Here is a 26979-nt window from a genome sequence, read left to right on the forward strand (position 1 = left end):
GCGGCAACGCATCGCGACACAGGATGCGTGCAGCGGAATGCGGCGGTGGTGGTGTAACGGTCAGCATGGTTGCTTCCCAAGCAGTTGATCCGGGTTCGATTCCCGGCCACCGCAAGAGGGCTGTCGTTTTTGCGTAGCGCAATAGTGTGTGTTCAACACCATGCGATCCTCGAAATTGCCAAGTGTCGCTGCACAAGTAGTATCTGCTCGTCTCTCGCCTCGTTGCAGCTAAGTGGGCGGCCCCTTCATCGTGTGTCGACTTGGCCCGACTTTGCTCGACTGCCGCTCGCTGCCGCTCGGCGGCAGGGCCAATATGACAGAAGCAGTACGACAATCGGCTGCGAGAAACACGCTAATCAAGACTACCTTTCCTTTCCAATTCGAAAAGCTAAATTTTCATTTACAAATTTCGGAATTCTCACTGCTCCCCTACAGTGTTATCTACGATATTTGGGAAATTATCTGTGGGTTCGTACGGTTCTGTTACTGCCAAAGTCGTTCCTGCACTTTACGTTCGCTCTTTTTGCAAAGAACCTCTTTAAATTTTGGATCCTATGTTCGTTAACGTAATTTAAATTGCTGTGGGAGGCATCATAGCACATCAACACTGTAACACAAAAGGGGGAGAGTGGGGGTGAAAGGGGAAAGGTCCAATAGCACGCAGAGATCCCGCCTATCACCCATGTAATCACTAACCACGCCCACCTCTGCTTAACTTCATTAATCGAAAGGGAGCCGGCCGTTGGCTACCCCTGAGCGAAACGTTCAGACTTGTAGCTCGATGTGCAGATCATTTGGAATCTACGTGGCAGAGTCTCGCGGGAGACTGCATTTCCTATTGGCGGAGAAAGTGGGATGGCCTGTGGAGGGATCGAACCCATGACCTCCTCGTTACCAGCACGACGCTATACCCCAAAGGGCTAACGAGCCACGCAACACTGTCGCATCAGCAGTCCAAAACCGCAAAATCATCTCCTCTTCCTTAAAAACGGCCCCGCCAATCACGTGAGCATGTATCTCTTTTCCTTGACTTTCTCTCACCTTATACTTGGAACCCAGAGCAGCAACACCACGAAGACGAAAAACGGCCCTGAGAAGATTTCTCATCTCAGCCTGGAAAATTGACGTTCCGCTACCAGTAATCGAACCCTGGCCTCCTGTGTGAAAGCCAGGTATCCTAGCCACTAGACCATACCGGACATACCTCAAGTATCAGCTACGTGTGAATGGGTCCAGAAATATTTCTCCTCCACGAACTTTACGGCCGAATCTGGCGACAACGCTGAACTCTGTCCGCCACCACGATCCCGCTTACTCACTCCCAAAGCGCCCAAGTCATACTACACAAACATCGCTTTCAGTCTCAAGTGTAAGTAGCAAAACTATAATTAGTAATAATTGGAAACAAACACTCTCACGTTGACGCAAAGGAGCCTGGGTGGTAATAAACTGTAAACACGGCTTTACCTCGCAAAAGCTATGCTGTGCGTTTCACCGTCGTGGAGAGTAAATGAGATGGCTGGGGTGAGGGTCGAACGTACGCCCTTGAGAAGACGTCACGCGCTGCCCACTGCGACAGGGAAGCACACAGGAATTCTTTTCCCACCATGCCGAACACGACAGGGTGGACTTCTCAGCGGAAGTCAGTCCTGCGTCTAGTTACAGTGCATCGCCCTGGAAGCGGCGTGGACCCGCGTTCGGATGTGCGGGCGGGCAGGGCGCCTGCAGCAGGGTCGCTTCGGCCTCTGGTGGCAGCAGGGGCGGCAACGCATCGCGACACAGGATGCGTGCAGCGGAATGCGGCGGTGGTGGTGTAACGGTCAGCATGGTTGCTTCCCAAGCAGTTGATCCGGGTTCGATTCCCGGCCACCGCAAGAGGGCTGTCGTTTTTGCGTAGCGCAATAGTGTGTGTTCAACACCATGCGATCCTCGAAATTGCCAAGTGTCGCTGCACAAGTAGTATCTGCTCGTCTCTCGCCTCGTTGCAGCTAAGTGGGCGGCCCCTTCATCGTGTGTCGACTTGGCCCGACTTTGCTCGACCTCCGCTCGCTGCCGCTCGGCGGCAGGGCCAATATGACAGAAGCAGTACGACAATCGGCTGCGAGAAACACGCTAATCAAGACTACCTTTCCTTTCCAATTCGAAAAGCTAAATTTTCATTTACAAATTTCGGAATTCTCACTGCTCCCCTACAGTGTTATCTACGATATTTGGGAAATTATCTGTGGGTTCGTACGGTTCTGTTACTGCCAAAGTCGTTCCTGCACTTTACGTTCGCTCTTTTTGCAAAGAACCTCTTTAAATTTTGGATCCTATGTTCGTTAACGTAATTTAAATTGCTGTGGGAGGCATCATAGCACATCAACACTGTAACACAAAAGGGGGAGAGTGGGGGTGAAAGGGGAAAGGTCCAATAGCACGCAGAGATCCCGCCTATCACCCATGTAATCACTAACCACGCCCACCTCTGCTTAACTTCATTAATCGAAAGGGAGCCGGCCGTTGGCTACCCCTGAGCGAAACGTTCAGACTTGTAGCTCGATGTGCAGATCATTTGGAATCTACGTGGCAGAGTCTCGCGGGAGACTGCATTTCCTATTGGCGGAGAAAGTGGGATGGCCTGTGGAGGGATCGAACCCATGACCTCCTCGTTACCAGCACGACGCTATACCCCAAAGGGCTAACGAGCCACGCAACACTGTCGCATCAGCAGTCCAAAACCGCAAAATCATCTCCTCTTCCTTAAAAACGGCCCCGCCAATCACGTGAGCATGTATCTCTTTTCCTTGACTTTCTCTCACCTTATACTTGGAACCCAGAGCAGCAACACCACGAAGACGAAAAACGGCCCTGAGAAGATTTCTCATCTCAGCCTGGAAAATTGACGTTCCGCTACCAGTAATCGAACCCTGGCCTCCTGTGTGAAAGCCAGGTATCCTAGCCACTAGACCATACCGGACATACCTCAAGTATCAGCTACGTGTGAATGGGTCCAGAAATATTTCTCCTCCACGAACTTTACGGCCGAATCTGGCGACAACGCTGAACTCTGTCCGCCACCACGATCCCGCTTACTCACTCCCAAAGCGCCCAAGTCATACTACACAAACATCGCTTTCAGTCTCAAGTGTAAGTAGCAAAACTATAATTAGTAATAACTGGAAACAAACACTCTCACGTTGACGCAAAGGAGCCTGGGTGGTAATAAACTGTAAACACGGCTTTACCTCGCAAAAGCTATGCTGTGCGTTTCACCGTCGTGGAGAGTAAATGAGATGGCTGGGGTGAGGGTCGAACGTACGCCCTTGAGAAGACGTCACGCGCTGCCCACTGCGACAGGGAAGCACACAGGAATTCTTTTCCCACCATGCCGAACACGACAGGGTGGACTTCTCAGCGGAAGTCAGTCCTGCGTCTAGTTACAGTGCATCGCCCTGGAAGCGGCGTGGACCCGCGTTCGGATGTGCGGGCGGGCAGGGCGCCTGCAGCAGGGTCGCTTCGGCCTCTGGTGGCAGCAGGGGCGGCAACGCATCGCGACACAGGATGCGTGCAGCGGAATGCGGCGGTGGTGGTGTAACGGTCAGCATGGTTGCTTCCCAAGCAGTTGATCCGGGTTCGATTCCCGGCCACCGCAAGAGGGCTGTCGTTTTTGCGTAGCGCAATAGTGTGTGTTCAACACCATGCGATCCTCGAAATTGCCAAGTGTCGCTGCACAAGTAGTATCTGCTCGTCTCTCGCCTCGTTGCAGCTAAGTGGGCGGCCCCTTCATCGTGTGTCGACTTGGCCCGACTTTGCTCGACTGCCGCTCGCTGCCGCTCGGCGGCAGGGCCAATATGACAGAAGCAGTACGACAATCGGCTGCGAGAAACACGCTAATCAAGACTACCTTTCCTTTCCAATTCGAAAAGCTAAATTTTCATTTACAAATTTCGGAATTCTCACTGCTCCCCTACAGTGTTATCTACGATATTTGGGAAATTATCTGTGGGTTCGTACGGTTCTGTTACTGCCAAAGTCGTTCCTGCACTTTACGTTCGCTCTTTTTGCAAAGAACCTCTTTAAATTTTGGATCCTATGTTCGTTAACGTAATTTAAATTGCTGTGGGAGGCATCATAGCACATCAACACTGTAACACAAAAGGGGGAGAGTGGGGGTGAAAGGGGAAAGGTCCAATAGCACGCAGAGATCCCGCCTATCACCCATGTAATCACTAACCACGCCCACCTCTGCTTAACTTCATTAATCGAAAGGGAGCCGGCCGTTGGCTACCCCTGAGCGAAACGTTCAGACTTGTAGCTCGATGTGCAGATCATTTGGAATCTACGTGGCAGAGTCTCGCGGGAGACTGCATTTCCTATTGGCGGAGAAAGTGGGATGGCCTGTGGAGGGATCGAACCCATGACCTCCTCGTTACCAGCACGACGCTATACCCCAAAGGGCTAACGAGCCACGCAACACTGTCGCATCAGCAGTCCAAAACCGCAAAATCATCTCCTCTTCCTTAAAAACGGCCCCGCCAATCACGTGAGCATGTATCTCTTTTCCTTGACTTTCTCTCACCTTATACTTGGAACCCAGAGCAGCAACACCACGAAGACGAAAAACGGCCCTGAGAAGATTTCTCATCTCAGCCTGGAAAATTGACGTTCCGCTACCAGTAATCGAACCCTGGCCTCCTGTGTGAAAGCCAGGTATCCTAGCCACTAGACCATACCGGACATACCTCAAGTATCAGCTACGTGTGAATGGGTCCAGAAATATTTCTCCTCCACGAACTTTACGGCCGAATCTGGCGACAACGCTGAACTCTGTCCGCCACCACGATCCCGCTTACTCACTCCCAAAGCGCCCAAGTCATACTACACAAACATCGCTTTCAGTCTCAAGTAAAAGTAGCAAAACTATAATTAGTAATAACTGCAAACAAACACTCTCACGTTGACGCAAAGGAGCCTGGGTGGTAATAAACTGTAAACACGGCTTTACCTCGCAAAAGCTATGCTGTGCGTTTCACCGTCGTGGAGAGTAAATGAGATGGCTGGGGTGGGGGTCGAACGTACGCCCTTGAGAAGACGTCACGCGCTGCCCACTGCGACAGGGAAGCACACAGGAATTCTTTTCCCACCATGCCGAACACGACAGGGTGGACTTCTCAGCGGAAGTCAGTCCTGCGTCTAGTTACAGTGCATCGCCCTGGAAGCGGCGTGGACCCGCGTTCGGATGTGCCGGCGGGCAGGGCGCCTGCAGCAGGGTCGCTTCGGCCTCTGGTGGCAGCAGGGGCGGCAACGCATCGCGACACAGGATGCGTGCAGCGGAATGCGGCGGTGGTGGTGTAACGGTCAGCATGGTTGCTTCCCAAGCAGTTGATCCGGGTTCGATTCCCGGCCACCGCAAGAGGGCTGTCGTTTTTGCGTAGCGCAATAGTGTGTGTTCAACACCATGCGATCCTCGAAATTGCCAAGTGTCGCTGCACAAGTAGTATCTGCTCGTCTCTCGCCTCGTTGCAGCTAAGTGGGCGGCCCCTTCATCGTGTGTCGACTTGGCCCGACTTTGCTCGACTGCCGCTCGCTGCCGCTCGGCGGCAGGGCCAATATGACAGAAGCAGTACGACAATCGGCTGCGAGAAACACGCTAATCAAGACTACCTTTCCTTTCCAATTCGAAAAGCTAAATTTTCATTTACAAATTTCGGAATTCTCACTGCTCCCCTACAGTGTTATCTACGATATTTGGGAAATTATCTGTGGGTTCGTACGGTTCTGTTACTGCCAAAGTCGTTCCTGCACTTTACGTTCGCTCTTTTTGCAAAGAACCTCTTTAAATTTTGGATCCTATGTTCGTTAACGTAATTTAAATTGCTGTGGGAGGCATCATAGCACATCAACACTGTAACACAAAAGGGGGAGAGTGGGGGTGAAAGGGGAAAGGTCCAATAGCACGCAGAGATCCCGCCTATCACCCATGTAATCACTAACCACGCCCACCTCTGCTTAACTTCATTAATCGAAAGGGAGCCGGCCGTTGGCTACCCCTGAGCGAAACGTTCAGACTTGTAGCTCGATGTGCAGATCATTTGGAATCTACGTGGCAGAGTCTCGCGGGAGACTGCATTTCCTATTGGCGGAGAAAGTGGGATGGCCTGTGGAGGGATCGAACCCATGACCTCCTCGTTACCAGCACGACGCTATACCCCAAAGGGCTAACGAGCCACGCAACACTGTCGCATCAGCAGTCCAAAACCGCAAAATCATCTCCTCTTCCTTAAAAACGGCCCCGCCAATCACGTGAGCATGTATCTCTTTTCCTTGACTTTCTCTCACCTTATACTTGGAACCCAGAGCAGCAACACCACGAAGACGAAAAACGGCCCTGAGAAGATTTCTCATCTCAGCCTGGAAAATTGACGTTCCGCTACCAGTAATCGAACCCTGGCCTCCTGTGTGAAAGCCAGGTATCCTAGCCACTAGACCATACCGGACATACCTCAAGTATCAGCTACGTGTGAATGGGTCCAGAAATATTTCTCCTCCACGAACTTTACGGCCGAATCTGGCGACAACGCTGAACTCTGTCCGCCACCACGATCCCGCTTACTCACTCCCAAAGCGCCCAAGTCATACTACACAAACATCGCTTTCAGTCTCAAGTGTAAGTAGCAAAACTATAATTAGTAATAACTGGAAACAAACACTCTCACGTTGACGCAAAGGAGCCTGGGTGGTAATAAACTGTAAACACGGCTTTACCTCGCAAAAGCTATGCTGTGCGTTTCACCGTCGTGGAGAGTAAATGAGATGGCTGGGGTGGGGGTCGAACGTACGCCCTTGAGAAGACGTCACGCGCTGCCCACTGCGACAGGGAAGCACACAGGAATTCTTTTCCCACCATGCCGAACACGACAGGGTGGACTTCTCAGCGGAAGTCAGTCCTGCGTCTAGTTACAGTGCATCGCCCTGGAAGCGGCGTGGACCCGCGTTCGGATGTGCCGGCGGGCAGGGCGCCTGCAGCAGGGTCGCTTCGGCCTCTGGTGGCAGCAGGGGCGGCAACGCATCGCGACACAGGATGCGTGCAGCGGAATGCGGCGGTGGTGGTGTAACGGTCAGCATGGTTGCTTCCCAAGCAGTTGATCCGGGTTCGATTCCCGGCCACCGCAAGAGGGCTGTCGTTTTTGCGTAGCGCAATAGTGTGTGTTCAACACCATGCGATCCTCGAAATTGCCAAGTGTCGCTGCACAAGTAGTATCTGCTCGTCTCTCGCCTCGTTGCAGCTAAGTGGGCGGCCCCTTCATCGTGTGTCGACTTGGCCCGACTTTGCTCGACCTCCGCTCGCTGCCGCTCGGCGGCAGGGCCAATATGACAGAAGCAGTACGACAATCGGCTGCGAGAAACACGCTAATCAAGACTACCTTTCCTTTCCAATTCGAAAAGCTAAATTTTCATTTACAAATTTCGGAATTCTCACTGCTCCCCTACAGTGTTATCTACGATATTTGGGAAATTATCTGTGGGTTCGTACGGTTCTGTTACTGCCAAAGTCGTTCCTGCACTTTACGTTCGCTCTTTTTGCAAAGAACCTCTTTAAATTTTGGATCCTATGTTCGTTAACGTAATTTAAATTGCTGTGGGAGGCATCATAGCACATCAACACTGTAACACAAAAGGGGGAGAGTGGGGGTGAAAGGGGAAAGGTCCAATAGCACGCAGAGATCCCGCCTATCACCCATGTAATCACTAACCACGCCCACCTCTGCTTAACTTCATTAATCGAAAGGGAGCCGGCCGTTGGCTACCCCTGAGCGAAACGTTCAGACTTGTAGCTCGATGTGCAGATCATTTGGAATCTACGTGGCAGAGTCTCGCGGGAGACTGCATTTCCTATTGGCGGAGAAAGTGGGATGGCCTGTGGAGGGATCGAACCCATGACCTTCTCGTTACCAGCACGACGCTATACCCCAAAGGGCTAACGAGCCACGCAACACTGTCGCATCAGCAGTCCAAAACCGCAAAATCATCTCCTCTTCCTTAAAAACGGCCCCGCCAATCACGTGAGCATGTATCTCTTTTCCTTGACTTTCTCTCACCTTATACTTGGAACCCAGAGCAGCAACACCACGAAGACGAAAAACGGCCCTGAGAAGATTTCTCATCTCAGCCTGGAAAATTGACGTTCCGCTACCAGTAATCGAACCCTGGCCTCCTGTGTGAAAGCCAGGTATCCTAGCCACTAGACCATACCGGACATACCTCAAGTATCAGCTACGTGTGAATGGGTCCAGAAATATTTCTCCTCCACGAACTTTACGGCCGAATCTGGCGACAACGCTGAACTCTGTCCGCCACCACGATCCCGCTTACTCACTCCCAAAGCGCCCAAGTCATACTACACAAACATCGCTTTCAGTCTCAAGTGTAAGTAGCAAAACTATAATTAGTAATAACTGGAAACAAACACTCTCACGTTGACGCAAAGGAGCCTGGGTGGTAATAAACTGTAAACACGGCTTTACCTCGCAAAAGCTATGCTGTGCGTTTCACCGTCGTGGAGAGAAAATGAGATGGCTGGGGTGAGGGTCGAACGTACGCCCTTGAGAAGACGTCACGCGCTGCCCACTGCGACAGGGAAGCACACAGGAATTCTTTTCCCACCATGCCGAACACGACAGGGTGGACTTCTCAGCGGAAGTCAGTCCTGCGTCTAGTTACAGTGCATCGCCCTGGAAGCGGCGTGGACCCGCGTTCGGATGTGCGGGCGGGCAGGGCGCCTGCAGCAGGGTCGCTTCGGCCTCTGGTGGCAGCAGGGGCGGCAACGCATCGCGACACAGGATGCGTGCAGCGGAATGCGGCGGTGGTGGTGTAACGGTCAGCATGGTTGCTTCCCAAGCAGTTGATCCGGGTTCGATTCCCGGCCACCGCAAGAGGGCTGTCGTTTTTGCGTAGCACAATAGTGTGTGTTCAACACCGTGCGATCCTCGAAATTGCCAAGTGTCGCTGCACAAGTAGTATCTGCTCGTCTCTCGCCTCGTTGCAGCTAAGTGGGCGGCCCCTTCATCGTGTGTCGACTTGGCCCGACTTTGCTCGACCTCCGCTCGCTGCCGCTCGGCGGCAGGGCCAATATGACAGAAGCAGTACGACAATCGGCTGCGAGAAACACGCTAATCAAGACTACCTTTCCTTTCCAATTCGAAAAGCTAAATTTTCATTTACAAATTTCGGAATTCTCACTGCTCCCCTACAGTGTTATCTACGATATTTGGGAAATTATCTGTGGGTTCGTACGGTTCTGTTACTGCCAAAGTCGTTCCTGCACTTTACGTTCGCTCTTTTTGCAAAGAACCTCTTTAAATTTTGGATCCTATGTTCGTTAACGTAATTTAAATTGCTGTGGGAGGCATCATAGCACATCAACACTGTAACACAAAAGGGGGAGAGTGGGGGTGAAAGGGGAAAGGTCCAATAGCACGCAGAGATCCCGCCTATCACCCATGTAATCACTAACCACGCCCACCTCTGCTTAACTTCATTAATCGAAAGGGAGCCGGCCGTTGGCTACCCCTGAGCGAAACGTTCAGACTTGTAGCTCGATGTGCAGATCATTTGGAATCTACGTGGCAGAGTCTCGCGGGAGACTGCATTTCCTATTGGCGGAGAAAGTGGGATGGCCTGTGGAGGGATCGAACCCATGACCTTCTCGTTACCAGCACGACGCTATACCCCAAAGGGCTAACGAGCCACGCAACACTGTCGCATCAGCAGTCCAAAACCGCAAAATCATCTCCTCTTCCTTAAAAACGGCCCCGCCAATCACGTGAGCATGTATCTCTTTTCCTTGACTTTCTCTCACCTTATACTTGGAACCCAGAGCAGCAACACCACGAAGACGAAAAACGGCCCTGAGAAGATTTCTCATCTCAGCCTGGAAAATTGACGTTCCGCTACCAGTAATCGAACCCTGGCCTCCTGTGTGAAAGCCAGGTATCCTAGCCACTAGACCATACCGGACATACCTCAAGTATCAGCTACGTGTGAATGGGTCCAGAAATATTTCTCCTCCACGAACTTTACGGCCGAATCTGGCGACAACGCTGAACTCTGTCCGCCACCACGATCCCGCTTACTCACTCCCAAAGCGCCCAAGTCATACTACACAAACATCGCTTTCAGTCTCAAGTGTAAGTAGCAAAACTATAATTAGTAATAACTGGAAACAAACACTCTCACGTTGACGCAAAGGAGCCTGGGTGGTAATAAACTGTAAACACGGCTTTACCTCGCAAAAGCTATGCTGTGCGTTTCACCGTCGTGGAGAGAAAATGAGATGGCTGGGGTGAGGGTCGAACGTACGCCCTTGAGAAGACGTCACGCGCTGCCCACTGCGACAGGGAAGCACACAGGAATTCTTTTCCCACCATGCCGAACACGACAGGGTGGACTTCTCAGCGGAAGTCAGTCCTGCGTCTAGTTACAGTGCATCGCCCTGGAAGCGGCGTGGACCCGCGTTCGGATGTGCGGGCGGGCAGGGCGCCTGCAGCAGGGTCGCTTCGGCCTCTGGTGGCAGCAGGGGCGGCAACGCATCGCGACACAGGATGCGTGCAGCGGAATGCGGCGGTGGTGGTGTAACGGTCAGCATGGTTGCTTCCCAAGCAGTTGATCCGGGTTCGATTCCCGGCCACCGCAAGAGGGCTGTCGTTTTTGCGTAGCACAATAGTGTGTGTTCAACACCGTGCGATCCTCGAAATTGCCAAGTGTCGCTGCACAAGTAGTATCTGCTCGTCTCTCGCCTCGTTGCAGCTAAGTGGGCGGCCCCTTCATCGTGTGTCGACTTGGCCCGACTTTGCTCGACCTCCGCTCGCTGCCGCTCGGCGGCAGGGCCAATATGACAGAAGCAGTACGACAATCGGCTGCGAGAAACACGCTAATCAAGACTACCTTTCCTTTCCAATTCGAAAAGCTAAATTTTCATTTACAAATTTCGGAATTCTCACTGCTCCCCTACAGTGTTATCTACGATATTTGGGAAATTATCTGTGGGTTCGTACGGTTCTGTTACTGCCAAAGTCGTTCCTGCACTTTACGTTCGCTCTTTTTGCAAAGAACCTCTTTAAATTTTGGATCCTATGTTCGTTAACGTAATTTAAATTGCTGTGGGAGGCATCATAGCACATCAACACTGTAACACAAAAGGGGGAGAGTGGGGGTGAAAGGGGAAAGGTCCAATAGCACGCAGAGATCCCGCCTATCACCCATGTAATCACTAACCACGCCCACCTCTGCTTAACTTCATTAATCGAAAGGGAGCCGGCCGTTGGCGACCCCTGAGCGAAACGTTCAGACTTGTAGCTCGATGTGCAGATCATTTGGAATCTACGTGGCAGAGTCTCGCGGGAGACTGCATTTCCTATTGGCGGAGAAAGTGGGATGGCCTGTGGAGGGATCGAACCCATGACCTCCTCGTTACCAGCACGACGCTATACCCCAAAGGGCTAACGAGCCACGCAACACTGTCGCATCAGCAGTCCAAAACCGCAAAATCATCTCCTCTTCCTTAAAAACGGCCCCGCCAATCACGTGAGCATGTATCTCTTTTCCTTGACTTTCTCTCACCTTATACTTGGAACCCAGAGCAGCAACACCACGAAGACGAAAAACGGCCCTGAGAAGATTTCTCATCTCAGCCTGGAAAATTGACGTTCCGCTACCAGTAATCGAACCCTGGCCTCCTGTGTGAAAGCCAGGTATCCTAGCCACTAGACCATACCGGACATACCTCAAGTATCAGCTACGTGTGAATGGGTCCAGAAATATTTCTCCTCCACGAACTTTACGGCCGAATCTGGCGACAACGCTGAACTCTGTCCGCCACCACGATCCCGCTTACTCACTCCCAAAGCGCCCAAGTCATACTACACAAACATCGCTTTCAGTCTCAAGTGTAAGTAGCAAAACTATAATTAGTAATAACTGGAAACAAACACTCTCACGTTGACGCAAAGGAGCCTGGGTGGTAATAAACTGTAAACACGGCTTTACCTCGCAAAAGCTATGCTGTGCGTTTCACCGTCGTGGAGAGTAAATGAGATGGCTGGGGTGAGGGTCGAACGTACGCCCTTGAGAAGACGTCACGCGCTGCCCACTGCGACAGGGAAGCACACAGGAATTCTTTTCCCACCATGCCGAACACGACAGGGTGGACTTCTCAGCGGAAGTCAGTCCTGCGTCTAGTTACAGTGCATCGCCCTGGAAGCGGCGTGGACCCGCGTTCGGATGTGCGGGCGGGCAGGGCGCCTGCAGCAGGGTCGCTTCGGCCTCTGGTGGCAGCAGGGGCGGCAACGCATCGCGACACAGGATGCGTGCAGCGGAATGCGGCGGTGGTGGTGTAACGGTCAGCATGGTTGCTTCCCAAGCAGTTGATCCGGGTTCGATTCCCGGCCACCGCAAGAGGGCTGTCGTTTTTGCGTAGCGCAATAGTGTGTGTTCAACACCATGCGATCCTCGAAATTGCCAAGTGTCGCTGCACAAGTAGTATCTGCTCGTCTCTCGCCTCGTTGCAGCTAAGTGGGCGGCCCCTTCATCGTGTGTCGACTTGGCCCGACTTTGCTCGACTGCCGCTCGCTGCCGCTCGGCGGCAGGGCCAATATGACAGAAGCAGTACGACAATCGGCTGCGAGAAACACGCTAATCAAGACTACCTTTCCTTTCCAATTCGAAAAGCTAAATTTTCATTTACAAATTTCGGAATTCTCACTGCTCCCCTACAGTGTTATCTACGATATTTGGGAAATTATCTGTGGGTTCGTACGGTTCTGTTACTGCCAAAGTCGTTCCTGCACTTTACGTTCGCTCTTTTTGCAAAGAACCTCTTTAAATTTTGGATCCTATGTTCGTTAACGTAATTTAAATTGCTGTGGGAGGCATCATAGCACATCAACACTGTAACACAAAAGGGGGAGAGTGGGGGTGAAAGGGGAAAGGTCCAATAGCACGCAGAGATCCCGCCTATCACCCATGTAATCACTAACCACGCCCACCTCTGCTTAACTTCATTAATCGAAAGGGAGCCGGCCGTTGGCTACCCCTGAGCGAAACGTTCAGACTTGTAGCTCGATGTGCAGATCATTTGGAATCTACGTGGCAGAGTCTCGCGGGAGACTGCATTTCCTATTGGCGGAGAAAGTGGGATGGCCTGTGGAGGGATCGAACCCATGACCTCCTCGTTACCAGCACGACGCTATACCCCAAAGGGCTAACGAGCCACGCAACACTGTCGCATCAGCAGTCCAAAACCGCAAAATCATCTCCTCTTCCTTAAAAACGGCCCCGCCAATCACGTGAGCATGTATCTCTTTTCCTTGACTTTCTCTCACCTTATACTTGGAACCCAGAGCAGCAACACCACGAAGACGAAAAACGGCCCTGAGAAGATTTCTCATCTCAGCCTGGAAAATTGACGTTCCGCTACCAGTAATCGAACCCTGGCCTCCTGTGTGAAAGCCAGGTATCCTAGCCACTAGACCATACCGGACATACCTCAAGTATCAGCTACGTGTGAATGGGTCCAGAAATATTTCTCCTCCACGAACTTTACGGCCGAATCTGGCGACAACGCTGAACTCTGTCCGCCACCACGATCCCGCTTACTCACTCCCAAAGCGCCCAAGTCATACTACACAAACATCGCTTTCAGTCTCAAGTGTAAGTAGCAAAACTATAATTAGTAATAACTGGAAACAAACACTCTCACGTTGACGCAAAGGAGCCTGGGTGGTAATAAACTGTAAACACGGCTTTACCTCGCAAAAGCTATGCTGTGCGTTTCACCGTCGTGGAGAGTAAATGAGATGGCTGGGGTGGGGGTCGAACGTACGCCCTTGAGAAGACGTCACGCGCTGCCCACTGCGACAGGGAAGCACACAGGAATTCTTTTCCCACCATGCCGAACACGACAGGGTGGACTTCTCAGCGGAAGTCAGTCCTGCGTCTAGTTACAGTGCATCGCCCTGGAAGCGGCGTGGACCCGCGTTCGGATGTGCCGGCGGGCAGGGCGCCTGCAGCAGGGTCGCTTCGGCCTCTGGTGGCAGCAGGGGCGGCAACGCATCGCGACACAGGATGCGTGCAGCGGAATGCGGCGGTGGTGGTGTAACGGTCAGCATGGTTGCTTCCCAAGCAGTTGATCCGGGTTCGATTCCCGGCCACCGCAAGAGGGCTGTCGTTTTTGCGTAGCGCAATAGTGTGTGTTCAACACCATGCGATCCTCGAAATTGCCAAGTGTCGCTGCACAAGTAGTATCTGCTCGTCTCTCGCCTCGTTGCAGCTAAGTGGGCGGCCCCTTCATCGTGTGTCGACTTGGCCCGACTTTGCTCGACTGCCGCTCGCTGCCGCTCGGCGGCAGGGCCAATATGACAGAAGCAGTACGACAATCGGCTGCGAGAAACACGCTAATCAAGACTACCTTTCCTTTCCAATTCGAAAAGCTAAATTTTCATTTACAAATTTCGGAATTCTCACTGCTCCCCTACAGTGTTATCTACGATATTTGGGAAATTATCTGTGGGTTCGTACGGTTCTGTTACTGCCAAAGTCGTTCCTGCACTTTACGTTCGCTCTTTTTGCAAAGAACCTCTTTAAATTTTGGATCCTATGTTCGTTAACGTAATTTAAATTGCTGTGGGAGGCATCATAGCACATCAACACTGTAACACAAAAGGGGGAGAGTGGGGGTGAAAGGGGAAAGGTCCAATAGCACGCAGAGATCCCGCCTATCACCCATGTAATCACTAACCACGCCCACCTCTGCTTAACTTCATTAATCGAAAGGGAGCCGGCCGTTGGCTACCCCTGAGCGAAACGTTCAGACTTGTAGCTCGATGTGCAGATCATTTGGAATCTACGTGGCAGAGTCTCGCGGGAGACTGCATTTCCTATTGGCGGAGAAAGTGGGATGGCCTGTGGAGGGATCGAACCCATGACCTCCTCGTTACCAGCACGACGCTATACCCCAAAGGGCTAACGAGCCACGCAACACTGTCGCATCAGCAGTCCAAAACCGCAAAATCATCTCCTCTTCCTTAAAAACGGCCCCGCCAATCACGTGAGCATGTATCTCTTTTCCTTGACTTTCTCTCACCTTATACTTGGAACCCAGAGCAGCAACACCACGAAGACGAAAAACGGCCCTGAGAAGATTTCTCATCTCAGCCTGGAAAATTGACGTTCCGCTACCAGTAATCGAACCCTGGCCTCCTGTGTGAAAGCCAGGTATCCTAGCCACTAGACCATACGGGACATACCTCAAGTATCAGCTACGTGTGAATGGGTCCAGAAATATTTCTCCTCCACGAACTTTACGGCCGAATCTGGCGACAACGCTGAACTCTGTCCGCCACCACGATCCCGCTTACTCACTCCCAAAGCGCCCAAGTCATACTACACAAACATCGCTTTCAGTCTCAAGTGTAAGTAGCAAAACTATAATTAGTAATAACTGCAAACAAACACTCTCACGTTGACGCAAAGGAGCCTGGGTGGTAATAAACTGTAAACACGGCTTTACCTCGCAAAAGCTATGCTGTGCGTTTCACCGTCGTGGAGAGTAAATGAGATGGCTGGGGTGAGGGTCGAACGTACGCCCTTGAGAAGACGTCACGCGCTGCCCACTGCGACAGGGAAGCACACAGGAATTCTTTTCCCACCATGCCGAACACGACAGGGTGGACTTCTCAGCGGAAGTCAGTCCTGCGTCTAGTTACAGTGCATCGCCCTGGAAGCGGCGTGGACCCGCGTTCGGATGTGCGGGCGGGCAGGGCGCCTGCAGCAGGGTCGCTTCGGCCTCTGGTGGCAGCAGGGGCGGCAACGCATCACGACACAGGATGCGTGCAGCGGAATGCGGCGGTGGTGGTGTAACGGTCAGCATGGTTGCTTCCCAAGCAGTTGATCCGGGTTCGATTCCCGGCCACCGCAAGAGGGCTGTCGTTTTTGCGTAGCGCAATAGTGTGTGTTCAACACCATGCGATCCTCGAAATTGCCAAGTGTCGCTGCACAAGTAGTATCTGCTCGTCTCTCGCCTCGTTGCAGCTAAGTGGGCGGCCCCTTCATCGTGTGTCGACTTGGCCCGACTTTGCTCGACTGCCGCTCGCTGCCGCTCGGCGGCAGGGCCAATATGACAGAAGCAGTACGACAATCGGCTGCGAGAAACACGCTAATCAAGACTACCTTTCCTTTCCAATTCGAAAAGCTAAATTTTCATTTACAAATTTCGGAATTCTCACTGCTCCCCTACAGTGTTATCTACGATATTTGAGAAATTATCTGTGGGTTCGTACGGTTCTGTTACTGCCAAAGTCGTTCCTGCACTTTACGTTCGCTCTTTTTGCAAAGAACCTCTTTAAATTTTGGATCCTATGTTCGTTAACGTAATTTAAATTGCTGTGGGAGGCATCATAGCACACCAACACTGTAACACAAAAGGGGGAGAGTGGGGGTGAAAGGGGAAAGGTCCAATAGCACGCAGAGATCCCGCCTACCACCCATGTAATCACTAACCACGCCCACCTCTGCTTAACTTCATTAATCGAAAGGGAGCCGGCCGTTGGCGACCCCTGAGCGAAACGTTCAGACTTGTAGCTCGATGTGCAGATCATTTGGAATCTACGTGGCAGAGTCTCGCGGGAGACTGCATTTCCTATTAGCGGAGAAAGTGGGGTGGCCTGTGGAGGGATCGAACCCATGACCTTCTCGTTACCAGCACGACGCTATACCCCACAGGGCTAACGAGCCACGCAACACTGTCGCATCAGCAGTCCAAAACCGCAAAATCATCTCCTCTTCCTTAAAAACGGCCACGCCAATCACGTGAGCATGTATCTCTTTTCCTTGACTTTCTCTCACCTTATACTTGGAACCCAGAGCAGCAACACCACGAAGACGAAAAACGGCCCTGAGAAGATTTCTCATCTCAGCCTGGAAAATTGACGTTCCGCAACCAGTAATCGAACCCTGGCCTCCTGTGTGAAAGCCAGGTATACTAGCCACTAGACCATACCGGACATACCTCCAGTATCAGCTACGTGTGAATGGGTCCAAAAATATTTCTCCTCCACGAACTTTACGGCCGAATCTGGCGACAACGCTGAACTCTGTCCGCCACCACGATCCCGCTTACTCACTCCCAAAGCGCCCAAGTCATACTACACAAACATCGCTTTCAGTCTCAAGTGTAAGTAGCAAAACTATAATTAGTAATAACTGCAAACAAACACTCTCACGTTGACGCAAAGGAGCCTGGGTGGTAATAAACTGTAAACACGGCTTTACCTCGCAAAAGCTATGCTGTGCGTTTCACCGTCGTGGAGAGAAAATGAGATGGCTGGGGTGAGGGTTGAACGTACGCCCTTGAGAAGACGTCAAGCGCTGCCCACTGCGACAGGGAAGCACACAGGAATTCTTTTCCCACCATGCCGAACACGACAGGGTGGACTTCTCAGCGGAAGGCAGTCCTGCGTCTAGTTACAGTACATCGCCCTGGAAGCGGCGTGGACCCGCGTTCGGATGTGCGGGCGGGCAGGGCGCCTGCAGCAGGGTCGCTTCGGCCTCTGGTGGCAGCAGGGGCGGCAACGCATCGCGACACAGGATGCGTGCAGCGGAATGCGGCGGTGGTGGTGTAACGGTCAGCATGGTTGCTTCCCAAGCAGTTGATCCGGGTTCGATTCCCGGCCACCGCAAGAGGGCTGTCGTTTTTGCGTAGCGCAATAGTGTGTGTTCAACACCATGCGATCCTCGAAATTGCCAAGTGTCGCTGCACAAGTAGTATCTGCTCGTCTCTCGCCTCGTTGCAGCTAAGTGGGCGGCCCCTTCATCGTGTGTCGACTTGGCCCGACCTTGCTCGACTGCCGCTCGCTGCCGCTCGGCGGTAGGGCCAATATGACAGAAGCAGTACGACAATCGGCTGCGAGAAACACGCTAATCAAGACTACCTTTCCTTTCCAATTCGAAAAGCTAAATTTTCATTTACAAATTTCGGAATTCTCACTGCTCCCCTACAGTGTTATCTACGATATTTGAGAAATTATCTGTGGATTCGTACGGTTCTGTTACTGCCAAAGTCGTTCCTGCACTTTACGTTCGCTCTTTTTGCAAAGAACCTCTTTAAATTTTGGATCCTATGTTCGTTAACGTAATTTAAATTGCTGTGGGAGGCATCATAGCACACCAACACTGTAACACAAAAGGGGGAGAGTGGGGGTGAAAGGGGAAAGGTCCAATAGCACGCAGAGATCCCGCCTATCACCCATGTAATCACTAACCACGCCCACCTCTGCTTAACTTCATTAATCGAAAGGGAGCCGGCCGTTGGCGACCCCTGAGCGAAACGTTCAGACTTGTAGCTCGATGTGCAGATCATTTGGAATCTACGTGGCAGAGTCTCGCGGGAGACTGCATTTCCTATTAGCGGAGAAAGTGGGGTGGCCTGTGGAGGGATCGAACCCATGACCTTCTCGTTACCAGCACGACGCTATACCCCACAGGGCTAACGAGCCACGCAACACTGTCGCATCAGCAGTCCAAAACCGCAAAATCATCTCCTCTTCCTTAAAAACGGCCCCGCCAATCACGTGAGCATGTATCTCTTTTCCTTGACTTTCTCTCACCTTATACTTGGAACCCAGAGCAGCAACACCACGAAGACGAAAAACGGCCCTGAGAAGATTTCTCATCTCAGCCTGGAAAATTGACGTTCCGCAACCAGTAATCGAACCCTGGCCTCCTGTGTGAAAGCCAGGTATCCTAGCCACTAGACCATACCGGACATACCTCCAGTATCAGCTACGTGTGAATGGGTCCAAAAATATTTCTCCTCCACGAACTTTACGGCCGAATCTGGCGACAACGCTGAACTCTGTCCGCCACCACGATCCCGCTTACTCACTCCCAAAGCGCCCAAGTCATACTACACAAACATCGCTTTCAGTCTCAAGTGTAAGTAGCAAAACTATAATTAGTAATAACTGCAAACAAACACTCTCACGTTGACGCAAAGGAGCCTGGGTGGTAATAAACTGTAAACACGGCTTTACCTCGCAAAAGCTATGCTGTGCGTTTCACCGTCGTGGAGAGAAAATGAGATGGCTGGGGTGAGGGTTGAACGTACGCCCTTGAGAAGACGTCACGCGCTGCCCACTGCGACAGGGAAGCACACAGGAATTCTTTTCCCACCATGCCGAACACGACAGGGTGGACTTCTCAGCGGAAGGCAGTCCTGCGTCTAGTTACAGTGCATCGCCCTGGAAGCGGCGTGGACCCGCGTTCGGATGTGCGGGCGGGCAGGGCGCCTGCAGCAGGGTCGCTTCGGCCTCTGGTGGCAGCAGGGGCGGCAACGCATCGCGACACAGGATGCGTGCAGCGGAATGCGGCGGTGGTGGTGTAACGGTCAGCATGGTTGCTTCCCAAGCAGTTGATCCGGGTTCGATTCCCGGCCACCGCAAGAGGGCTGTCGTTTTTGCGTAGCGCAATAGTGTGTGTTCAACACCATGCGATCCTCGAAATTGCCAAGTGTCGCTGCACAAGTAGTATCTGCTCGTCTCTCGCCTCGTTGCAGCTAAGTGGGCGGCCCCTTCATCGTGTGTCGACTTGGCCCGACCTTGCTCGACTGCCGCTCGCTGCCGCTCGGCGGTAGGGCCAATATGACAGAAGCAGTACGACAATCGGCTGCGAGAAACACGCTAATCAAGACTACCTTTCCTTTCCAATTCGAAAAGCTAAATTTTCATTTACAAATTTCGGAATTCTCACTGCTCCCCTACAGTGTTATCTACGATATTTGAGAAATTATCTGTGGGTTCGTACGGTTCTGTTACTGCCAAAGTCGTTCCTGCACTTTACGTTCGCTCTTTTTGCAAAGAACCTCTTTAAATTTTGGATCCTATGTTCGTTAACGTAATTTAAATTGCTGTGGGAGGCATCATAGCACACCAACACTGTAACACAAAAGGGGGAGAGTGGGGGTGAAAGGGGAAAGGTCCAATAGCACGCAGAGATCCCGCCTACCACCCATGTAATCACTAACCACGCCCACCTCTGCTTAACTTCATTAATCGAAAGGGAGCCGGCCGTTGGCGACCCCTGAGCGAAACGTTCAGACTTGTAGCTCGATGTGCAGATCATTTGGAATCTACGTGGCAGAGTCTCGCGGGAGACTGCATTTCCTATTAGCGGAGAAAGTGGGGTGGCCTGTGGAGGGATCGAACCCATGACCTTCTCGTTACCAGCACGACGCTATACCCCACAGGGCTAACGAGCCACGCAACACTGTCGCATCAGCAGTCCAAAACCGCAAAATCATCTCCTCTTCCTTAAAAACGGCCACGCCAATCACGTGAGCATGTATCTCTTTTCCTTGACTTTCTCTCACCTTATACTTGGAACCCAGAGCAGCAACACCACGAAGACGAAAAACGGCCCTGAGAAGATTTCTCATCTCAGCCTGGAAAATTGACGTTCCGCAACCAGTAATCGAACCCTGGCCTCCTGTGTGAAAGCCAGGTATCCTAGCCACTAGACCATACCGGACATACCTCCAGTATCAGCTACGTGTGAATGGGTCCAAAAATATTTCTCCTCCACGAACTTTACGGCCGAATCTGGCGACAACGCTGAACTCTGTCCGCCACCACGATCCCGCTTACTCACTCCCAAAGCGCCCAAGTCATACTACACAAACATCGCTTTCAGTCTCAAGTGTAAGTAGCAAAACTATAATTAGTAATAACTGCAAACAAACACTCTCACGTTGACGCAAAGGAGCCTGGGTGGTAATAAACTGTAAACACGGCTTTACCTCGCAAAAGCTATGCTGTGCGTTTCACCGTCGTGGAGAGAAAATGAGATGGCTGGGGTGAGGGTTGAACGTACGCCCTTGAGAAGACGTCACGCGCTGCCCACTGCGACAGGGAAGCACACAGGAATTCTTTTCCCACCATGCCGAACACGACAGGGTGGACTTCTCAGCGGAAGGCAGTCCTGCGTCTAGTTACAGTGCATCGCCCTGGAAGCGGCGTGGACCCGCGTTCGGATGTGCGGGCGGGCAGGGCGCCTGCAGCAGGGTCGCTTCGGCCTCTGGTGGCAGCAGGGGCGGCAACGCATCGCGACACAGGATGCGTGCAGCGGAATGCGGCGGTGGTGGTGTAACGGTCAGCATGGTTGCTTCCCAAGCAGTTGATCCGGGTTCGATTCCCGGCCACCGCAAGAGGGCTGTCGTTTTTGCGTAGCGCAATAGTGTGTGTTCAACACCATGCGATCCTCGAAATTGCCAAGTGTCGCTGCACAAGTAGTATCTGCTCGTCTCTCGCCTCGTTGCAGCTAAGTGGGCGGCCCCTTCATCGTGTGTCGACTTGGCCCGACCTTGCTCGACTGCCGCTCGCTGCCGCTCGGCGGTAGGGCCAATATGACAGAAGCAGTACGACAATCGGCTGCGAGAAACACGCTAATCAAGACTACCTTTCCTTTCCAATTCGAAAAGCTAAATTTTCATTTACAAATTTCGGAATTCTCACTGCTCCCCTACAGTGTTATCTACGATATTTGAGAAATTATCTGTGGGTTCGTACGGTTCTGTTACTGCCAAAGTCGTTCCTGCACTTTACGTTCGCTCTTTTTGCAAAGAACCTCTTTAAATTTTGGATCCTATGTTCGTTAACGTAATTTAAATTGCTGTGGGAGGCATCATAGCACACCAACACTGTAACACAAAAGGGGGAGAGTGGGGGTGAAAGGGGAAAGGTCCAATAGCACGCAGAGATCCCGCCTACCACCCATGTAATCACTAACCACGCCCACCTCTGCTTAACTTCATTAATCGAAAGGGAGCCGGCCGTTGGCGACCCCTGAGCGAAACGTTCAGACTTGTAGCTCGATGTGCAGATCATTTGGAATCTACGTGGCAGAGTCTCGCGGGAGACTGCATTTCCTATTAGCGGAGAAAGTGGGGTGGCCTGTGGAGGGATCGAACCCATGACCTTCTCGTTACCAGCACGACGCTATACCCCACAGGGCTAACGAGCCACGCAACACTGTCGCATCAGCAGTCCAAAACCGCAAAATCATCTCCTCTTCCTTAAAAACGGCCACGCCAATCACGTGAGCATGTATCTCTTTTCCTTGACTTTCTCTCACCTTATACTTGGAACCCAGAGCAGCAACACCACGAAGACGAAAAACGGCCCTGAGAAGATTTCTCATCTCAGCCTGGAAAATTGACGTTCCGCAACCAGTAATCGAACCCTGGCCTCCTGTGTGAAAGCCAGGTATCCTAGCCACTAGACCATACCGGACATACCTCCAGTATCAGCTACGTGTGAATGGGTCCAAAAATATTTCTCCTCCACGAACTTTACGGCCGAATCTGGCGACAACGCTGAACTCTGTCCGCCACCACGATCCCGCTTACTCACTCCCAAAGCGCCCAAGTCATACTACACAAACATCGCTTTCAGTCTCAAGTGTAAGTAGCAAAACTATAATTAGTAATAACTGCAAACAAACACTCTCACGTTGACGCAAAGGAGCCTGGGTGGTAATAAACTGTAAACACGGCTTTACCTCGCAAAAGCTATGCTGTGCGTTTCACCGTCGTGGAGAGAAAATGAGATGGCTGGGGTGAGGGTTGAACGTACGCCCTTGAGAAGACGTCAAGCGCTGCCCACTGCGACAGGGAAGCACACAGGAATTCTTTTCCCACCATGCCGAACACGACAGGGTGGACTTCTCAGCGGAAGGCAGTCCTGCGTCTAGTTACAGTACATCGCCCTGGAAGCGGCGTGGACCCGCGTTCGGATGTGCGGGCGGGCAGGGCGCCTGCAGCAGGGTCGCTTCGGCCTCTGGTGGCAGCAGGGGCGGCAACGCATCGCGACACAGGATGCGTGCAGCGGAATGCGGCGGTGGTGGTGTAACGGTCAGCATGGTTGCTTCCCAAGCAGTTGATCCGGGTTCGATTCCCGGCCACCGCAAGAGGGCTGTCGTTTTTGCGTAGCGCAATAGTGTGTGTTCAACACCATGCGATCCTCGAAATTGCCAAGTGTCGCTGCACAAGTAGTATCTGCTCGTCTCTCGCCTCGTTGCAGCTAAGTGGGCGGCCCCTTCATCGTGTGTCGACTTGGCCCGACCTTGCTCGACTGCCGCTCGCTGCCGCTCGGCGGTAGGGCCAATATGACAGAAGCAGTACGACAATCGGCTGCGAGAAACACGCTAATCAAGACTACCTTTCCTTTCCAATTCGAAAAGCTAAATTTTCATTTACAAATTTCGGAATTCTCACTGCTCCCCTACAGTGTTATCTACGATATTTGAGAAATTATCTGTGGATTCGTACGGTTCTGTTACTGCCAAAGTCGTTCCTGCACTTTACGTTCGCTCTTTTTGCAAAGAACCTCTTTAAATTTTGGATCCTATGTTCGTTAACGTAATTTAAATTGCTGTGGGAGGCATCATAGCACACCAACACTGTAACACAAAAGGGGGAGAGTGGGGGTGAAAGGGGAAAGGTCCAATAGCACGCAGAGATCCCGCCTATCACCCATGTAATCACTAACCACGCCCACCTCTGCTTAACTTCATTAATCGAAAGGGAGCCGGCCGTTGGCGACCCCTGAGCGAAACGTTCAGACTTGTAGCTCGATGTGCAGATCATTTGGAATCTACGTGGCAGAGTCTCGCGGGAGACTGCATTTCCTATTAGCGGAGAAAGTGGGGTGGCCTGTGGAGGGATCGAACCCATGACCTTCTCGTTACCAGCACGACGCTATACCCCACAGGGCTAACGAGCCACGCAACACTGTCGCATCAGCAGTCCAAAACCGCAAAATCATCTCCTCTTCCTTAAAAACGGCCACGCCAATCACGTGAGCATGTATCTCTTTTCCTTGACTTTCTCTCACCTTATACTTGGAACCCAGAGCAGCAACACCACGAAGACGAAAAACGGCCCTGAGAAGATTTCTCATCTCAGCCTGGAAAATTGACGTTCCGCAACCAGTAATCGAACCCTGGCCTCCTGTGTGAAAGCCAGGTATCCTAGCCACTAGACCATACCGGACATACCTCCAGTATCAGCTACGTGTGAATGGGTCCAAAAATATTTCTCCTCCACGAACTTTACGGCCGAATCTGGCGACAACGCTGAACTCTGTCCGCCACCACGATCCCGCTTACTCACTCCCAAAGCGCCCAAGTCATACTACACAAACATCGCTTTCAGTCTCAAGTGTAAGTAGCAAAACTATAATTAGTAATAACTGCAAACAAACACTCTCACGTTGACGCAAAGGAGCCTGGGTGGTAATAAACTGTAAACACGGCTTTACCTCGCAAAAGCTATGCTGTGCGTTTCACCGTCGTGGAGAGAAAATGAGATGGCTGGGGTGAGGGTTGAACGTACGCCCTTGAGAAGACGTCACGCGCTGCCCACTGCGACAGGGAAGCACACAGGAATTCTTTTCCCACCATGCCGAACACGACAGGGTGGACTTCTCAGCGGAAGGCAGTCCTGCGTCTAGTTACAGTGCATCGCCCTGGAAGCGGCGTGGACCCGCGTTCGGATGTGCGGGCGGGCAGGGCGCCTGCAGCAGGGTCGCTTCGGCCTCTGGTGGCAGCAGGGGCGGCAACGCATCGCGACACAGGATGCGTGCAGCGGAATGCGGCGGTGGTGGTGTAACGGTCAGCATGGTTGCTTCCCAAGCAGTTGATCCGGGTTCGATTCCCGGCCACCGCAAGAGGGCTGTCGTTTTTGCGTAGCGCAATAGTGTGTGTTCAACACCATGCGATCCTCGAAATTGCCAAGTGTCGCTGCACAAGTAGTATCTGCTCGTCTCTCGCCTCGTTGCAGCTAAGTGGGCGGCCCCTTCATCGTGTGTCGACTTGGCCCGACCTTGCTCGACTGCCGCTCGCTGCCGCTCGGCGGTAGGGCCAATATGACAGAAGCAGTACGACAATCGGCTGCGAGAAACACGCTAATCAAGACTACCTTTCCTTTCCAATTCGAAAAGCTAAATTTTCATTTACAAATTTCGGAATTCTCACTGCTCCCCTACAGTGTTATCTACGATATTTGAGAAATTATCTGTGGATTCGTACGGTTCTGTTACTGCCAAAGTCGTTCCTGCACTTTACGTTCGCTCTTTTTGCAAAGAACCTCTTTAAATTTTGGATCCTATGTTCGTTAACGTAATTTAAATTGCTGTGGGAGGCATCATAGCACACCAACACTGTAACACAAAAGGGGGAGAGTGGGGGTGAAAGGGGAAAGGTCCAATAGCACGCAGAGATCCCGCCTATCACCCATGTAATCACTAACCACGCCCACCTCTGCTTAACTTCATTAATCGAAAGGGAGCCGGCCGTTGGCGACCCCTGAGCGAAACGTTCAGACTTGTAGCTCGATGTGCAGATCATTTGGAATCTACGTGGCAGAGTCTCGCGGGAGACTGCATTTCCTATTAGCGGAGAAAGTGGGGTGGCCTGTGGAGGGATCGAACCCATGACCTTCTCGTTACCAGCACGACGCTATACCCCACAGGGCTAACGAGCCACGCAACACTGTCGCATCAGCAGTCCAAAACCGCAAAATCATCTCCTCTTCCTTAAAAACGGCCACACCAATCACGTGAGCATGTATCTCTTTTCCTTGACTTTCTCTCACCTTATACTTGGAACCCAGAGCAGCAACACCACGAAGACGAAAAACGGCCCTGAGAAGATTTCTCATCTCAGCCTGGAAAATTGACGTTCCGCAACCAGTAATCGAACCCTGGCCTCCTGTGTGAAAGCCAGGTATCCTAGCCACTAGACCATACCGGACATACCTCCAGTATCAGCTACGTGTGAATGGGTCCAGAAATATTTCTCCTCCACGAACTTTACGGCCGAATCTGGCGACAACGCTGAACTCTGTCCGCCACCACGATCCCGCTTACTCACTCCCAAAGCGCCCAAGTCATACTACACAAACATCGCTTTCAGTCTCAAGTGTAAGTAGCAAAACTATAATTAGTAATAACTGCAAACAAACACTCTCACGTTGACGCAAAGGAGCCTGGGTGGTAATAAACTGTAAACACGGCTTTACCTCGCAAAAGCTATGCTGTGCGTTTCACCGTCGTGGAGAGAAAATGAGATGGCTGGGGTGAGGGTTGAACGTACGCCCTTGAGAAGACGTCACGCGCTGCCCACTGCGACAGGGAAGCACACAGGAATTCTTTTCCCACCATGCCGAACACGACAGGGTGGACTTCTCAGCGGAAGGCAGTCCTGCGTCTAGTTACAGTGCATCGCCCTGGAAGCGGCGTGGACCCGCGTTCGGATGTGCGGGCGGGCAGGGCGCCTGCAGCAGGGTCGCTTCGGCCTCTGGTGGCAGCAGGGGCGGCAACGCATCGCTACACAGGATGCGTGCAGCGGAATGCGGCGGTGGTGGTGTAACGGTCAGCATGGTTGCTTCCCAAGCAGTTGATCCGGGTTCGATTCCCGGCCACCGCAAGAGGGCTGTCGTTTTTGCGTAGCGCAATAGTGTGTGTTCAACACCATGCGATCCTCGAAATTGCCAAGTGTCGCTGCACAAGTAGTATCTGCTCGTCTCTCGCCTCGTTGCAGCTAAGTGGGCGGCCCCTTCATCGTGTGTCGACTTGGCCCGACCTTGCTCGACTGCCGCTCGCTGCCGCTCGGCGGTAGGGCCAATATGACAGAAGCAGTACGACAATCGGCTGCGAGAAACACGCTAATCAAGACTACCTTTCCTTTCCAATTCGAAAATCTAAATTTTCATTTACAAATTTCGGAATTCTCACTGCTCCCCTACAGTGTTATCTACGATATTTGAGAAATTATCTGTGGATTCGTACGGTTCTGTTACTGCCAAAGTCGTTCCTGCACTTTACGTTCGCTCTTTTTGCAAAGAACCTCTTTAAATTTTGGATCCTATGTTCGTTAACGTAATTTAAATTG

At 52.0% G+C, this 26979-nt stretch overlaps 16 non-coding genes across 16 annotated transcripts; all 16 read left to right on the forward strand.

The window, feature by feature from the left end:
• Nucleotides 1-42: 42 nt before the first annotated feature.
• On the forward strand, nt 43-114 carry Trnag-ccc (transfer RNA glycine (anticodon CCC)). The gene has a single exon. It is a non-coding gene; the product is annotated as a tRNA-Gly (tRNA).
• Nucleotides 115-1802: 1688 nt separating this feature from the next.
• On the forward strand, nt 1803-1874 carry Trnag-ccc (transfer RNA glycine (anticodon CCC)). The gene has a single exon. It is a non-coding gene; the product is annotated as a tRNA-Gly (tRNA).
• A 1688-nt stretch (nt 1875-3562) lies between these two features.
• Nucleotides 3563-3634, forward strand: Trnag-ccc (transfer RNA glycine (anticodon CCC)). The gene has a single exon. It is a non-coding gene; the product is annotated as a tRNA-Gly (tRNA).
• A 1688-nt stretch (nt 3635-5322) lies between these two features.
• Trnag-ccc (transfer RNA glycine (anticodon CCC)) lies at nt 5323-5394 on the forward strand. Its single transcript has one exon. It is a non-coding gene; the product is annotated as a tRNA-Gly (tRNA).
• Nucleotides 5395-7082: 1688 nt separating this feature from the next.
• Nucleotides 7083-7154, forward strand: Trnag-ccc (transfer RNA glycine (anticodon CCC)). The gene has a single exon. It is a non-coding gene; the product is annotated as a tRNA-Gly (tRNA).
• A 1688-nt stretch (nt 7155-8842) lies between these two features.
• Nucleotides 8843-8914, forward strand: Trnag-ccc (transfer RNA glycine (anticodon CCC)). Its single transcript has one exon. It is a non-coding gene; the product is annotated as a tRNA-Gly (tRNA).
• Nucleotides 8915-10602: 1688 nt separating this feature from the next.
• On the forward strand, nt 10603-10674 carry Trnag-ccc (transfer RNA glycine (anticodon CCC)). Its single transcript has one exon. It is a non-coding gene; the product is annotated as a tRNA-Gly (tRNA).
• A 1688-nt stretch (nt 10675-12362) lies between these two features.
• Trnag-ccc (transfer RNA glycine (anticodon CCC)) lies at nt 12363-12434 on the forward strand. The gene has a single exon. It is a non-coding gene; the product is annotated as a tRNA-Gly (tRNA).
• Nucleotides 12435-14122: 1688 nt separating this feature from the next.
• Nucleotides 14123-14194, forward strand: Trnag-ccc (transfer RNA glycine (anticodon CCC)). Its single transcript has one exon. It is a non-coding gene; the product is annotated as a tRNA-Gly (tRNA).
• Nucleotides 14195-15882: 1688 nt separating this feature from the next.
• Trnag-ccc (transfer RNA glycine (anticodon CCC)) lies at nt 15883-15954 on the forward strand. Its single transcript has one exon. It is a non-coding gene; the product is annotated as a tRNA-Gly (tRNA).
• Nucleotides 15955-17642: 1688 nt separating this feature from the next.
• Trnag-ccc (transfer RNA glycine (anticodon CCC)) lies at nt 17643-17714 on the forward strand. The gene has a single exon. It is a non-coding gene; the product is annotated as a tRNA-Gly (tRNA).
• A 1688-nt stretch (nt 17715-19402) lies between these two features.
• Trnag-ccc (transfer RNA glycine (anticodon CCC)) lies at nt 19403-19474 on the forward strand. The gene has a single exon. It is a non-coding gene; the product is annotated as a tRNA-Gly (tRNA).
• A 1688-nt stretch (nt 19475-21162) lies between these two features.
• Trnag-ccc (transfer RNA glycine (anticodon CCC)) lies at nt 21163-21234 on the forward strand. The gene has a single exon. It is a non-coding gene; the product is annotated as a tRNA-Gly (tRNA).
• A 1688-nt stretch (nt 21235-22922) lies between these two features.
• Trnag-ccc (transfer RNA glycine (anticodon CCC)) lies at nt 22923-22994 on the forward strand. The gene has a single exon. It is a non-coding gene; the product is annotated as a tRNA-Gly (tRNA).
• Nucleotides 22995-24682: 1688 nt separating this feature from the next.
• Nucleotides 24683-24754, forward strand: Trnag-ccc (transfer RNA glycine (anticodon CCC)). Its single transcript has one exon. It is a non-coding gene; the product is annotated as a tRNA-Gly (tRNA).
• A 1688-nt stretch (nt 24755-26442) lies between these two features.
• Nucleotides 26443-26514, forward strand: Trnag-ccc (transfer RNA glycine (anticodon CCC)). The gene has a single exon. It is a non-coding gene; the product is annotated as a tRNA-Gly (tRNA).
• Nucleotides 26515-26979: the final 465 nt, after the last annotated feature.

The sequence above is a fragment of the Schistocerca gregaria genome, chromosome 8 (assembly GCF_023897955.1).
Source record: "Schistocerca gregaria isolate iqSchGreg1 chromosome 8, iqSchGreg1.2, whole genome shotgun sequence".
In the NCBI taxonomy this organism is placed as follows: domain Eukaryota; kingdom Metazoa; phylum Arthropoda; class Insecta; order Orthoptera; family Acrididae; genus Schistocerca; species Schistocerca gregaria.